General features: G+C 41.3%; 1 long non-coding RNA gene across 1 annotated transcript in view; it reads right to left on the bottom strand.

The window, feature by feature from the left end:
* Nucleotides 1-8,224: 8,224 nt before the first annotated feature.
* Nucleotides 8,225-16,149, bottom strand: part of LOC140684677 (uncharacterized) — a 44,631-nt gene continuing 36,706 nt past the window's right edge. The window contains exon 3 of the long non-coding RNA XR_012057302.1: nucleotides 8,225-8,754. This is a non-coding gene — a long non-coding RNA (uncharacterized lncRNA). The remainder of the gene's footprint in view (nucleotides 8,755-16,149) is intronic.

Genomic DNA, 16,149 nt, shown 5'->3' with positions numbered 1-16,149 from the left:
AGCTTTGTGTATGAGGAAGTGCTGCTTAATCTTTTGCATTCTGGTGGGGAGGCTGGGAGTCCAAAAGCCATTGTGATTTGAGGACTCATTCAGTGCAGGCAGAAGTGAATAAATTTATTATTCAAGGGACTTAGCATGACTCCTGTGGTTTTTTTGCCTGTTCTTTTAGGAAGTGTTTTACTGAGATGCTCAGAACCAATCCTGGCAGGGTGAGCAGTGTGAGAGGGAGCATTTCTGGGTCCCAGGGCAGCTGCTGTTCCAAGGGTTGCACTGTTCGTGCTGAACTGGCAGCTCTGCAGTCCTGCAGCTGCGGGTGTGAAGGGCCCTGCCCGTGCAGGGTGTGTGCAGGGCCATCCCAGACACACCTGTGCATTCCCAAAACCTCCTCTGTGCTGATCCAGCTGCCGTGCAGGGCCAGGACTGCGCTGGAGGAGCCCTGCAGACACCGAGGGGGATGTGACTTCCAGAGGGCTCCAGGTGTGTGAGATACCTGCTGCTAGTCAGCCTCAGCTCAGCCTCTGCTCCGTGTTTCAGGGTGCACCTTGGCAAAGTGAGATCAGTCTCTGGGTATGCTCTTCCCTCCAAAGATTAAGATGTGATTTTACATTAAACACTGAAAAGCAAACTGGGATCAATTCTGAACTGCTGGAGCTCACCTCTAGGTCAGGGGTGGTTCCGTGTGGTGGAAAAATCTCTCCTCCAACCTGAGCTTTCAAAGAAAGGCTCAGCAGTCTCTGTTGTTCGGTCTCATGGTTGTTTATTGCAAGTTATCTAAAAGATTTTCTTCTCTGGCTGCTGCGGTTTGCTCAGCAGCTCAGGCAGAGGCACACACACACCCTGACATCCTCTCTGACTCCTGACTGCTTCTTCTCTCCCCGCCCAGGGCTGTGCTGTCTTTTATATGGTACATTACGTGTTACATGTTTATAGTTTTTCCCCAATGCCCATTACCTATATTAAATGGTGCTTTTCTACTCTGAACCAATCTGTGAGTGCCAACATCACCAAGAACATGGAGGTAAGGAAGAAGAAAGAGGGAGGACAGGGCAGGTCCAAATTCCTCCATCTCAAAACCTCTGACCCCATGTATAAAACTAAACCCCCCCTGTACAGCACTCAAAAATTCTTCCCTCTACTTTGTGACTACTCTAATATCTAAACTTTTGTGACTTCTTGTTCTTCCTATAATGTTGGTAAATCGTTCCATGGTTCAAACCCAAAATCACAGCTATTTCCAGCTGCCTGCCAGGGTCTCAAATGCTTCTGATCTGGACCTGGAACATCCAAAAATGTCTGAGGGACATTTTGAATTCCGACACTGAACCTTGACATCTTGGTGTAAAGTAAGTTGAGACTGAGCAATATAACTTTTTTTTCTTTTTTTTCTAGGATCAGTAGGAGAACAGGATTTGGCCCATTAGACTTCATTTGCAGTGTGGGGAGGTTGTGAAAATTCTACTTTTAAAAAGCTAGCTGCAATCTGTCATTTAATTTCAAGAGTCCCTGCAGCACTGAGATTCAGGTAAGAACCAATTAATGATAATGTTATTAATGAACTTTTCTGAATGCATATTTCATTTAGCTATAACAAGACAGTTATCGCTGATACACTGAATATCAAATCAGCTATCAAAATGTAAGAGAGATTAATGAGTCAGATAAATAACTAAATATACAATACTTTAAGCTTAATATGAGAGTTTAAAAGTCAAGACTAACTGGTCATTCTGGGCAGATAATGTTTAAATAAACGCTACCTTCAGAATTAGTAGTCCAGGGTTTTTTATATCAATTGTAGTTTAAATTAGCGAAAGAATCATATTTGGTGATTCCTGTGGGGAACATGCCCAGGTGTAGACTAGAGGAAAATGCTGCCTTTACTTCCTTTGTTATGAGTAAATGCTGAGCAGGCTTGTAAGATAGAGGTTTTTGTCAAGATATGTGTGCAGTATCAAAAATGTTCCAGCAATATAACAGAAATTACACTGAATAGATAAAGAATAGGCTGTATGTTTTATTATTTCACTCATAGCCCAATTTGGTAGAAGTGGATCATCCCTTCCCTGTGAAATTATTTTTAATGAGCATAATATAATTTCTTCTCTACATACAGCCGTTTGTTCATAACCCTGGCCAGTGAATAAGAGAAAATTATGTATTCTTTGAATCATACCAGGCATGGCTATTTTCTAGCTTCTCAAGGGCATATTTATATTAATCCTAGCAGCAGCCAGGAAAAGAGCCTGAGTGACAAAGCAGGCTTAAAGTGTCCTTTGTGTGTTAGGACTGCTCACCCATGTAAGCTGGGTCTGGCCATGGCAACGCTCAGGAAAGACTGGACACTACAGCAAAAGTTGTGTAAGCAAGAAGGCAGAATTATTTCCATAGATAACCTTGGATAAAGGACAGGAGGAGAGATGAACAGAGAAAATAGGGCTCTTTAACCCCCAAAAGGTCAGCCATTACAGTGGAAATGAAAGAAGGGAATGTTATGGAGGGCATGGCACGTATCTCACACAGCAGTCACGCATCCCTGCCTCTCTGCTGAGGTGTCACATATTCAGCTGAGCTCTGGATACACTGCAGACAGCAGTAGATGTCTCAGCAGTGCCCAGGAAACAGATTCCCACACTGATGGATCAAGGCCACATCAAGTCTGCTGCAGTCAAAGTGGCAGAGCTCCATGAGGGGCTCACGTCTGCCTTTCTCCCTTCCCATTCCACTCAGCAGCTCAGCCCTCAGAAAACTGTAAACTTCCTCTCCTGCCAAGTGGACTTTAGTCCTCCACAGACAGAAGCACTCCTTATGGCTTTCTGCTGCCAGGAGTGATCTATGTCCAGCTTCTCACTCAATTCCTGTATCTTTGTGACACCTCAAAGGGCTCACCCTGCTCCACACCCAATCCCAGCTAAGACCTGTGATAATTTAGTCATAGTTTAGATTTATAGAAAAAGCAAAATTAACTTGGAAACCCACAAATAATCTTGTTCCTTGATGTGAGAAAGCTATAATACAGCGAAGGAAAGCGTGACAGGTGATTAGATGATTGGCATGAAGCTGTTAATGGAAATCAGCTGTTCTGTGGCAGGCAGTGCTTTAAGGGGATCCCCACTCTGTTCCTGAGCAATGCATGAGCTTGAATCTAACTGATATCTAACCTGCCCTTTCTGGGATTTGGTTTTCCATACCTAAAATGGGGACAGTAATTCTTTCCTGCATCAGAGAATTGCTGACAGAAAATGGTGTGCAGCACTTCAGATGCACAACAAATAGAATTGCAACAGGTAGTAAGAAGATTTGCATTATGTTCTCACTGGTAATCATAGAAGACTTAATAGATTTTCTTTCAGAAAAGCAGCAGAACAAATAGAGATTTAAAGGTATGGTTTAAAAGAAGAATATTTAATTCTCTCAAATAAATGTTTTCCATTACAGGCTAAGCAGATACAATTCAAAAAAATTCCAGTGACTTGTACAAAGGAAAAAAGTCATTAGCTGAGAATCTGATTGGTCTTTCAATATAGATTTTATATGAGTTTTATGGCCTACATGGAGGAAATGAGACAAATAAGTAGTTTCCTATTATATTAATTTTGAAATGCATAACTTAGTGTAAAGATTGTTTATAACATTAATTGAGAGAGGTGATAAGGAATACTACTATCTAAATACTTATTACCAAAGTGCATCAGCAAATCACTGTGTTAAATGTGGTGCAGTAGGTGGGTCACCAGCCTTTGCAATGGCCTCTTTGAGTAAACTCTGCAGGTGGTGTAATCCACAGGGAAAATAGGAAAAATTTTTAAAATGTTCAGATTGTGGCTTATAGGGAAATCATCAGGCTTGGTCCAAATTTACAGTCTAACATGGCCCCTTATACTGAGGCTGGGAGGAGACCCCCACTGTTTGCACTTTGTGAGGATACACAGGGGGAAAAGGACAAAGGGGTTTGAAAAGGTGTGGCTTCTAAGAAATGGTAAAAAATGTGCAGGAACCCAGAAGGATCTCGGCTAGCCTAAAGGAAACTTGTGCTGGGAACACCTCAAGAACTGTCTCTGGGTTCAGGAGTTTTGGATCCAAGGCTGGAGAAGGGCTAGGCTGTGTTGTCTCTTCTGCAGTGGTGGTAAGCAGAAGTCCAAAGCACAGAAGAGACAGAACTGTTCTGCTCCAGGAGCAAGGAAGGAAGCAGGAAATGCCTGATGACAACTGTAAACTTTTGTGGACTCTTAAATCTCATATTCATTTATGTTCTGTGCTTCATACTGCTTTCAGAAATTCAAAGATTGAATGTGGAAGGCTCACAGAGTGATCAGGGCTTTGCTTTTCTGTCTTTGTTTGCTTTCTCGTGATTATGAATGACCAAGCCACTTCCATACGCTTTGAAATTAAAATTATTTCTGTCAAAGCAGACAACAGTGCTGCTTTTTATGCCACACATGAAATTTTCTGTATCAATACCAACTCATTAGGGATTCATGCTTTAAAACAAGAAGCCCCTTGAAAATGTACCTGCAATAAATAGCAAAATACCATTCTGTTGTTTTCAGCTAAAACACCACGATTGTTCTGGTTGCAACTTAAAAACAGCCTTCCTTTGTTGAAGGTAATTACATTTCACTAATTGTTATGAAGGCTGCTATGCTTTAGTGGGTTTCTGTTCAACAAAATACCTGGGAATAAGTAAGAGAACACCTGAAGGGGAAGATAGTTAATGGTGGGTTTCAGGTACTGAAAAATGCCTCTCTCACTTGGAAAGAAAACCTGAGCAAAATGTCTGGTAAACAGCATCAGTGGAGGCTGGCGTGAAGCAAAGCAAAGGACTGGCTCAGTGGACTGGCTACTGCCAATTAAATGGTTTCATGCACTGTCTACCTCAGGTAATGAGGTCTGGCTAAACCCTTAGGCCCTGGGCACCCGTTAGAAAAGACAAATATAGCTGGTAGGGAAAAAGAAAATTCCATTGGGACATCTTTGATTTAAACAGAATCAAATGGCACGCTGCCATGTCAATGGTCTTTCATGGAATGCAAATAGGTCTGTCTAATGGAGAGAAAATGCACATCATTCACTTTAGACTATAATTAGGTTTTAATTTAATCAAGTATTGGTACCAAAGCAGGCCTTGGAGAAAGATTTTGATATTAAAGCCTTCAAAGCTTCTTTGGAGAACTCTAAATGGTTTCTGTGGTAGTAAATCAGCTTGCAAAGTGGTACTATACAATGTGCATATCTTAGCTCTATCACGGTCTATTATAAAACTTAAAACAGGGAACAAGTGGAATGCAGTCCTTTTATGAAAGAAAACACTGAGTCATACTGTGAATCACTCTATCTCAGGGAGACAATTTCTTTGAACATTGGCTTTTTGGAGAGTAGTAAACAGTACTACCCAAGACAGTGTGCAATTAAATGTACTCTAATTTGCATTTAGGGGCTAGAGTTTATGGTATAGAATTATTAGTAAATAATGTCTAATTGCAACACAAGGGAAGAAAATGTGAAATTAATACTGGATCTATAAATTTTCATTATTATGGTCTTTTATATGTGAGCAGATTTATTCAGTCTTATGTTCCACTCTGGCTGACTTTGAAAAAAGAAAAGATATTTTTGGATTATGGAGTATGTTGGATAATCCCCAAAATTATTTTCATCCCTGGCAATATCCTGTCTCATTCCTTACCTGTCAAGCAGGGTGTAGCTGAACACAAGGCAGCTGGAATTTCACAGTTTCTGTGGAGAACAGTCATCACTTATAGATCTCCTTTCCATTTCTAGAGTGCAGGCTGGGTTTCCTGTCTAGAGTGTCTCCCATCTCTATTAGCAGCTGGTGTGTGAAGAACTCGGTGTTTTCTGATTGCTGCTTGATAGTGAGAGCTGGGGCTTGGTCCTGAGCTCATGGAAATTAATGTGAAAACATTCTACACTGGATCTTTCAGCAGATATTAAGTGTAGAACATGGAGAAGGTCAGTATGTTAATTTCAAAATACCTGTTTTTCAATTTAGCATCCAAACTATAAGTGGCATTATATAATCTGTATTATTTGATTTTGTGGGCTGGTATTAAAAATGCATATATTCAGTTATGTGTCTTAAATAACTCAAGTTCCCTTTAAATACAATAATTTTTTTTATGGTGGACAGGAAAAGCTTTTCTTACGTTGAGTTTAGGACAGAAGAGAGGGCAAGAAAAACCCCATATTCCCTGGAAACTGTGCAGAAAAGTAATATTCTTTGATAATGAGATCTGAGCCATGGGAGGGTGTTGCCATTCAGAAGAGGTGATCTTCAGAAATAAATGCATAAAAACTGCAGCAAATGAGGACTATTGCCAAAGTTCATTCCTGGGTCTGGACCTCAGTTTAGGAGCTGATTTTGTTCTTGCAGAGCCCACTGATTTCAAGAGAAGGCTTTAACTGGCTAGGAAGGCAAACTCTAAAAGAATTTACAGCAGGGTGGAGCTGTAAATAAGACAAAAAAAACCCCTTCACCTATGAAAATAATAAACTTATTTTTCATCAACAACAAAGGCTTATTGACTGAACAGTCTATGCATGCTTGCAGCTCCTGCTTGGGTTAATTGTGACTGAGCAGTTTGCCTGCAAGAGGTGTCAATTTAGCATCATCTGGGGTAATGTGCTTACTTAAATAGCTTCTGAGTAATTAGGAGATTGCTCATTAGTTTGCCACTGTCCCTAGCAGAAACGTTACAGGCTCAGTTTGTTGGACACTGTTAGGAGTTGATTTCCTGCCCTGCATTGTTTTCTGCAGATTGTGGCTTATGAAAGAGCATGGGCTTTTACAGTAATCACAGCAAAAGTAAACATCTTAAATTAAGACAAAGAAAGTTTGGTTGTTAGGAAGATAACCAGTCAAGCAGGAAATGCCAAGCAAAATAACATTCTTCAGGCACCTGATAGAAACGTGGCTCTCCAAGCAGCCTGTTGGGTCCTGCTGGCTGGGGTTTTCCTACACGTGCTCCAGACACCAAGTGCAGGGTTAGGGCTCCTGGCTGAGCTGATTCTCATCTCGTACAGAGCACCAATCTCAAACTTTATGGTTATTTTACATGGGTCTTGCTCTTAGACTGCACTAAGAGGCAGTCCTGAGGCTTGCCTGCTGCTCTTGGACTCTCTGAGAAGTCCCAGCAGCTACAGTGTGAAATGGGAGTGTTTCCCTTTGAAATATGTGGTGTGCCATTTCAAATGTGGCCTTCCAGTTTGTTCTATTAGTGTTCATGTCAAAGCATGTGGGATACAGAAAGGATCTTGAAATACTTACCTGCATTCCTACATGATAAAAAATATTCTATGATTTCTTTTGAACACATGTTCCCACTGAAATCAATCAATGGAGAGGTGAAGCAGGAAGGCTGCTAATTTTTATGGAATTATGAATTTTTATGTGTAGAATCAGGGCAATTGTTTCCATTAATAGTAGACCTGTGAGATTGCTACTGATGGGCAAAAGCGTTTCTTGAATGATGCATTAAAAACAGTTGTAATCTAGTTTACTGTGCTTATAAAGTTTTAGTCTGATGCCATGTTGCTTTATTTGCTGCTAAAGTGATTAAAATTACTTCCCCCTGCTGGTCATCATTTTAATTATGGTGATCTCTCCTTAAACTAGATGAGAGGACTGATAAGCAAAATGCCAGTAGAGAGCCCCCACTCAACAAAATCATGATGTGTACAGTAACCCTGATACTTTACCAAAGATCATCACTGAGGCTGCCTCAGAGCCTTTACTCTGGAGACATAACCTTGTGGCTGCCAAAAATGAGATCTGAAGGTTCACTTGGGATCTGGCCTTATGATACCATCTCAAAGTCCAGCTTGGCCAGCCCATGTGGTAGCCTATGCCTACAGAAGGGCAGGAATGAGGTTCAGCATCATGTGGGAAGTGGTTCTTACTTATTTTTGTGTTTGTAGGCTCCACTTCTTCAATGATTATCTACCATGGGAACTGACTTCACAAATCCCTGTTCTGGGTAGAGCTGGGTAAACTCCTGTCCTTCTATTTCCTCATCCTTGCCTTCCCCTACCATCCTCACTTGACCAAATACAGATGCATTTATAGTAGAAGACCTTAAATTTAATATTGAATTCCCAGGGCTTGACTAGAGATCTTACTTGTTCTCCTTTCTTACATTTTACTTGTATTTTAATTCCTGAAGTTACAGATCAGCATATTTTTTCCTTTAATAAACACTTAAGTTTACAGCCTTTAATCTTTTTTTTATTTAAAACCACAAATAAATGTACAACCTTTTATGAATTCAAATTAAAAATGAACTGTGATGAAAATGATTTACAGTCACTGTAGCTTAGCAGGGGAAATATACAACTCCTTTGCAGTACATCATATTCTGCTCCTTTAATTTATAAGCAAGCTGTAATGTAACATATTAATCATATGAAGAAAATGTAGCTTCAGTTTGAAATATTTGTTGTAGCAGAGCTCCACGCACCTGCAAATTATTTATCCTTAGAAAAGAAAACATGTGCAGCACACGCATTGCATACACAAGAAAAATTGATATATTTAGAAAAATCCTGCAGTAAATTATCTTTATAATTTTTACCTTTTTCCCTCAACCACTTTCATCTCTCCTGAGCTCAGCTTCCCATGTTCTTTCAGATGTTCTGTCACGTGTGGAAGTTAAAGGTGGCTGGACAAAAGAGACAAGGATGCAACTCCACTCCACCTTGTGTCACAGCTTCCTGTTTAAACTGGAAGATGCTCCTGTTGCCCTACAGAGGAAAAAATAAGGTCTGAAACATTACATTTTTTTTTCAGCGATCACAGAGGCAGTTGCTACATTCACAAATTGGGTTGTTCAACTAGGAAGACAGGCAAAAAGACTGGCAGGGTGAAAAACTGTGCTAAAGAAATAAATCAGCAAATAGACATACTCACAGTAGTCTTTGCTGTAATATCTGATTGATGGTAGTAGAAAAGAGGGTTTATTTTTGGTGCAACAACACTGTTGCCAACACCTACAAATGCTGTACAAAAGCAGCCTCTGATTCTTGCAAGCATTTGAATCTTGCAAGCAAGTGTAGGAGACTTGAAAGCAAGAAGTATTTGAGACCTCATTTGTTTAAATTACAGACTTATTCACAAGGAGGGAGAGATTCAGGAGGGTTACAGCCAACATTTCAGAGGGTGCTCTGGATCCCTGCTGTTAACTTGGCCTGTGGTTTCTTTCTCTCTGCTTTCTGAATAAACCTGTCTGGCTTGAGACACCAGAGTGTCTTCACGTTATGATGGTGTTTCTCTTGTTAAGTGCAAAATTATTATGAAATGAGACTGTGGAGGAGGGAGAAATCATGATATAAATTTTGCCTCTTGCCTCCTTTCCCAACCTGAATGGGAGAGGTAGTTGGAAGACGATAAACAAAAAAGGGAGGAATGGGGAGCGAGAGGGCAGCGGCAAAACTCCCAGAGGGAATCATGAGTCTTGTTCTCACAAGTCAGAAGGCCTGCAATAATGAACCACTAGGGATAAGTAAAAGGGAAAACATAAGTTACAGGAAGCCAAATGCAGTGCCTTTGGGCATATAAGTTTGTGTAGAATGTGTACAGCAGGAACTTCTTTTAACTCTTTCATTCTGCACCATTGAAAGGGTAAAGCTGATCTCATGTATCCCCTTGTAGAGCAGGTGCTTTAATTCCTCTACTGAAGTCCTAGAAACTTGGCTGACTCTTTAGCATGCCAGCTGGCAGGAGGTGTGGCAGAAACCAGTCGCTGTTGAATATTTCCATCAGGCTTGGGTGTTACCATTTCTGTGGGGACACCTCTGTCCACCAGGCTTTCTGCTGTGCCTAATTCTGGTTGTCTTAAAGAAGGGGGTAGATGATATCATGTAATTGAGTTGCTAAGAAATAGGTTTGATTTCCTGGACTGAACTTAATGCAGACTTGTTATTTGTCCCCATCAAATCTGATCATTCCTTTATCATGTAAGCAATATGCCCATGAGAGCAGAGGACTTGTGACTCCGGAGCTTTTAGGTTTAACACTGCCAGATGAAGACTCAAAGAAAGGAAATTACTTCTGTTCCCTGTAGCTAGGTTTATTCCCTTAGACCTTTGTGAAAAGTTAGCAAGCTAAATGGGGTGGAGTACTGAGGAACTGAACTAGACAACAATTGTCTGAGACCTGTAAATAAAGCAGAAGGAGCCCTAGCTCGATTTTGGTGGAAAAGGCATTGGTCCAGTGGGCTTGAGACAAATGGGATGGATGTGTTCACTTTGGCACAGGATGCTGTTAACACTGCCATTAAGGTGTCTGACCTGGCTTGGTGTCCTCACTCACCTGTGTGGGTGGTGACTGTGCAGAGGCTCCCTCCTGCAGCAGCAGCAGCAGCACCTGTGTGTTGTGCTCTCCGGGGCATCGCAACTTGGCTTTGGTTTGCAGCCTGCAATCCAACCCCACCCTGCTGCAGGACTGTGCCTTGAAAGCACCACCTGAGTGTGAAGTAGCAGCTGGCTGGAGCCCAGCAGCTCCTGCCAAGTCTGAGAGGCTTCACTGCAAGGATGGGGAAGCAGGAAGAGAAAATGAAAGAGGAAGAGGGAAGAGGAAGAGCATAAAAAGTCTGGGTACGTTTGCACAAGGTTACTTGAAGGATTCAGAGACCTGAAGTCTAATGCTTGATCTAAGAGATAGAATATGTTAAAACAAAAACAAAACCCAAAACACTGCTGCCACCAGAAAGCTCACATTCCCTCATTGCTTTGGAGTGAGTAGTGTCTGAATCTGAGCAGTTGACAATGTTTTTGCCTCTTCTCTGTTGGCTCCAATTGCAACATCCTCCATTGAATCCATCAATACTGAAGCATTTTGATCCTGAACAATTTTTTTCAATATCTGGAGAAATTTGCAAATTCGCAGTGTTTTTTTCCAAGCAAAACAAAATGAAATTGTGAAATTCTCTACAAAGGTAACTTCCATCTTCCTCATAAAAAGAGGATAAAAGGCCCAAGATATAAGCGATAATTTTGTTGTAGTGTTGATGCCTTGAGAGGCTACCTAGAACAGAGGCTAGACAGTGTTAAAGGAATAAAGTAGGGATTTATTAAAAGGCTTTCAAAGGATACACCTTGGGCAGTGCAAGGGCCCTCCTGAGGCTACACCCAAGATGGATCCAAGCCTATCACGGGTTTTAACACTTTTGTAAGTTTTGGTCCACTACATATTGGGGTCAATTTACAGTTTCAGGTTGTGAAGTCCCATCCTCCCAGATTGCTCTCTTCAATTTGTTGCTGTTTATAGTTTTTGGGCCTGAAGCTGCAACAGTGTCTTTCATTCTTGGGCTGGAAAAGGATTATTTTGTCTGACTGAACTGTGAAGAGAACATGCTAACACTTTATATGAAATTCAGAGTTATATAGTAATGCAGTACAGAATCTGGAAAATATGAAAGCTAAAACTTAAGGCATCAGTGTAAGACACAAAACTCTATTATTAAAACAGTTTATTTATTAGCAAGCTCATGTAATGAACCAAGCACATCAGATGTGGGCAAAACTCTACTAAGCAAGTATAAACCGAAATACTAATGAAGCTAGGTAAATAGCTCGACATTCAAATTACTGGCTAGACCAGCTTTGAGTGTTGCTTTGGCTCAATCTCTAAATAGAACAAGGTAGGCTTGAACTTTTACTTCAGCTTTTCTCAAGGAAAGTTGGAGACAGCTATCAGAAATGGCTGGTAAAACTAACTCTGACTCAGTTCAAATTTCTTGTTGCTGAAATCATTGTTTTAGCAAAATGTGGCCTTTTAAGGAAAAAGAAAAGAACTCCTAGAACAACTTGATTTTGAAGATTCTTCTCTTTTAGCCCTCCCATAACCCTCTCTTTCACAGGTGCACGTGTATGTTGCAGGTGCCCACTGACACCAGCTGCCCTTTGTGCTGTCTCTGCTGCTCAGCAGTTTGACCATGGCTTCACCTCAGATCTGTTCTGACACTGTTGGTGGGGTACAGAGGGGGTTTGTCAGCTCTTTGTGCCAATGTCTTCTTTACAGCACTTGTCTCAATAAAGAACATTTCTTGTTGACTTTGTCTAATTTGTTGGGGAGTGTTGGTTTGTTGTTAATTGGCAAACAAACCGCTGCAAGTTAGCATATGTTTGTAGTTTTTTCTATTAGTGCTCTTCCCACAATAGTAATTTAGATCCCTCCTAAAGACCTCCAGAAATGATGACAGAACAGCTCATAATTTTCTTTAGTGGTTCTAAAAGCTAATCATGTGCAGTTCTGTCTTATTTTTCATTTGCTGTATGGTATTTTAGGCTTTGTTTTAACCTACCAATATTTAAATTTCAAAAGAGGCTTGAATATTGGTTGTTTTGTGGTATCTTGTGTTTTCTTTCTTTTTCTTAAACAGAAGTGTTTGTATTTCATGACCATAGAGGCTCTGGGGAAACAGGTATTTCCCTCTTCTCCTTCCTCGACCTGAGTTGTTGAACTTCACATCCTTCTTCTCAGCATTTCAGCTTTGGATTGGTCCTATGCTGGCTGACTAAGCAAGTCAAGAGGTATCTATTGCTGCTTCCTGGCAACACTGTGTATGGTAGGTACATATTTGAAAAGCAAGGAGTAAAACTACCTCAGAGCACAAAATATGAACAAGGCCAGATTCTGACTCATTTACTAATGTTGAAAAGTCTTTAGTCTTTGGACTTCAATAGAACTTCTTCCTTGAGTAAGCATTACTCATGGTGATTAAGGGCTCAATTTTTATGCCCTGTGTTATGTAATTAAACTATGCAAATAATTCAGCTATCCAAGCCAATGCAGGTTGTGAATGGAATAGTCGATTGTATGTTTCACAACTTCAGTGCCTTCAGAATACATAGCTTATTTGCTGAAGAAATACATGGAACAATTTGAAATAATGAATACATTTAGGAGTCTAGGACTCTGACAATTTCTTTGTGAACAGTAATAGACAATTGGTTATAAATAAATTATTTTCCTATTTCCAGGGCAGCCCTTCATCCTTCTTCAATCTTTGTAGCTTGTGGACTTTGCATAAAGAGGTTATCAGCTATCTGCTGCAGAGTCCATCCCACTCAGTAAATCAAATATCAAAATGCTTCTTTTTCATAGACAGATGATTCCAGCCTCTTTCACTTCCTAGCTGCAGAGATTACTTAAATGCTAATGCTTGTCCATAGTCCCTTGCAGTTTGAGCACTATTCACACAATCCTGAGGGATTGTTTTCCTTCAGTCAGTGACAGTCACATGTGCCTGCTGGGCACTGGAAATCCTGTTCATTACTGGCTGCTCAGAGTTGTGCTAAACAGCCAGGACTAAAAGAGAAATATTAAAATTTACTGAATCAATTCTTGTTTCTTGCTATATTGTCTGCAAGCAAATTATTGTCTGCTAGCAGCTCATGATAGCAACTGCATGGTATAGGTTTTTGTGATAATCTTATGTAGTTACTGGGGGTGGGAGATTGAAAAAATAATGGTACAAATACACTTTTTCTTTAAATACTGCTTTGAGAAAAGTTATGTGGTCAGTGGAGACTTGAAATTACTCAGAAAATGCAGGGAAGTTGATTGAAGGATTCGTATTGACTTTACTGGGATTTGGATCAGACCTGCCAATGTGAATCAAGAATTTACGAGAGCCTGAGCAGCAGTGTGCAGGAATTTAGTGCAGATCCTTTCAGATTTCTGGGTTAATTAACTGGGCAGATCATTGTCTTGAGTAATGCTCAGGGTCAGACAGAAGTAAATTTCTCCCACGTTTTCCTTGGCTGCCAGGCAGAGTTCCACCCTGTCCTCGCTGCCTTTTCTCATGGGCAGCACCAAGTCCCCTGAGGGCCAGGCAGTCCCACAGCCCTGCTGCCAGCTCCCCATCACCCACTGCTAATGCAACTTAAAAATGTGGAGAGAGATGGTAAGGATTAGGGTGATGATTTCTTTTTACCATGGATTTAAAGATTCTCTTTGAACTGAGAAGATCAGGCATAGGACACCATTCTGGGGAGCAAAGCCCTGCTTCTGGGAATGCCTGTGGGTCAGGAACAGTCCTGTGAGGAGCAGCTTGTGGCAGGGGGCACGTGAAGATGTTTTGTACTAGGAAATGTTTGGTAGCAGGAATGGGAGGTGCAGAGGCCATGAAGGAGGTTTGTTCTCTGGAGGGCAGCAGCCTGATGCTGCTCTGCTGGCTGCAGAGATGTCCCCAGGCTGTGCCAGGCAGCTGCCTGTGCCCACCCTGCTCCCTCAGGGTATTGGGCACCCATGGCAGGGCTTGTTCTGCTCATCTTTGTTTGCTGTGTAGTTCTTGGGTGTGCCTAAATAACTGCCCTGATCAAAAGCTGTCATTGTTTTTCAGAAGCGTACGATCCATGGAGAGCTCCCAAAGACTGTGGAAAATCCAACAAACACAAAAAAGGCAGGACTTTAACCCAAACCAGTACTGTCTTCCCTTCAGAGGGGAAGGAGGGGCTCATCTTACAGTGACATTAAGAATTCATTCCCCTAAATGAGATATGTCACCTTGCCATTTTAACTTGATTCATTAAAATAGTGGCTCATTAGTTATTCCCTTGTGCAGTATAGAATTTGCACATTAAAGGCTATGCATTTCATGTGCTTACTACATTTGGGGATAAATTTCTAGCCATCCTGCTTGCAAGGAAAGTGTGAGTTTTGAAAGAAAAAAAGGTAGAAAGTCTACCCATTTGATCCTTTCCCCCCCCATAAGTCTTTTCTAATCTTCTCAGGCCCCTAATATTCCATTTTAGAAACTGAAGCTACTGTGACTCAGGACCCACTGAAGTAGCACTGTTCTCTTTCCAGATGTGTTTAATGTGTATTCTCTTTTATTCTCTGGGGTGTTGAGATTTTCCCATTGTTTCTTTAGTCTTGCCATGAGAATTATCTCTAAGCTGAGATGATACCTAAAATTCTGGACAGGGAGGAACTCTGAATATGGAATAGTCAATAGTCAGGTGTGGCCCAAGTGAGATCACACCTCCTGAAGAGTGGGGGTGTACAATTGATTACCTTGTGTCAGCCTGGTTGGAGAAAGGTGTCACCAGCCATATGCCAAACATAAACCTCTTCCCTAAATGGACAGATCTTTCCATTCTCCAATGGCAGATTTTCAAGTAAAAGCCCTGTGGTGTAAAATTCAGAGTGAAAAGGGCTGGTTCTTCCATCACACCCGTGCTGTGGGAAAGCTCCTCAACCACAGGAGAGTAGGAATGGGATGGGAGAAGTGCCTTGGCCAGTGCAGTGATGCCTCTCTGCTGAACTGGGGAGGAAAGGACAACACTGTGCAGCCTCCCTGCTCCCACCTGCCCTCACCTCTGAGCACACACACATCCCCAGGGCCTTGGGAGGTTCACTGGAAGGGCCACATCTCCCAAAAGTCTGGGAATTAGGTAGGTTCTTGAACCTTGTTAGGTGAAAATAGAAAAATTCAACATGACCAGGGGGGGTCAGGGGTGGGGGGGAATATTTCAATTAGGAATAGCCAAGAAGGAAAAGAATATGAAAATACTAAATTTGTTTGAAGACCTGAATGGAACAGAATGGAAGGTTATTTGAGTCTTTTATGGAACATTTAGGCTTGTTCCAGAGCCTGGTTGATAAACTGCTTCCATGTTCCTGGAATCTGAGGGCAGAGCTGTTCATTTGGCAGTAAGTGCTGGGGCTGGATGGAAGGAATGTCATTCCTAGCTAAAGTCGAAGCCTAATCCTTTGGTTTCACTGGTGACTCAGATTACAATAATTCAATACTGAGAGGGTTCATTCTCCCTCCTCCCTTTTCTTACTGCATTACAAATGGCCAGTAAAAGAAATCTAGCAAAATGCTGATCCTGCTCAAAATGCAATTAAGTATATCCACATTCCATCGCCTGTGTTCTCTGTGATTTTCTTGCATACAAGAGACTCAGCTCTTGTCTTCTTGCCTTCTCAGTCTCTCTCCAACAGCATCTTCTGTGCTTTCAAGATGCTTGTACTGTTAGTTTTTCAAATTCCGAATGAGAAACTCTTTCCCATACAATAAAGTTCCATACAAAAATAGCTAATGTCAATAAAGCTAAAAAGATATGTCAGCAAAGACCCTAACAGCCAATTTATTACAGTTAAACATCCTGCCCAGACATTTTATTTAC

This window comes from Taeniopygia guttata, chromosome 9, assembly GCF_048771995.1.
Source record: "Taeniopygia guttata chromosome 9, bTaeGut7.mat, whole genome shotgun sequence".
NCBI lineage: Eukaryota > Metazoa > Chordata > Aves > Passeriformes > Estrildidae > Taeniopygia > Taeniopygia guttata.
The sequence above is the reverse complement of the archived record's forward strand: the minus strand, read 5'-3'. Positions and strand labels throughout refer to the sequence as shown.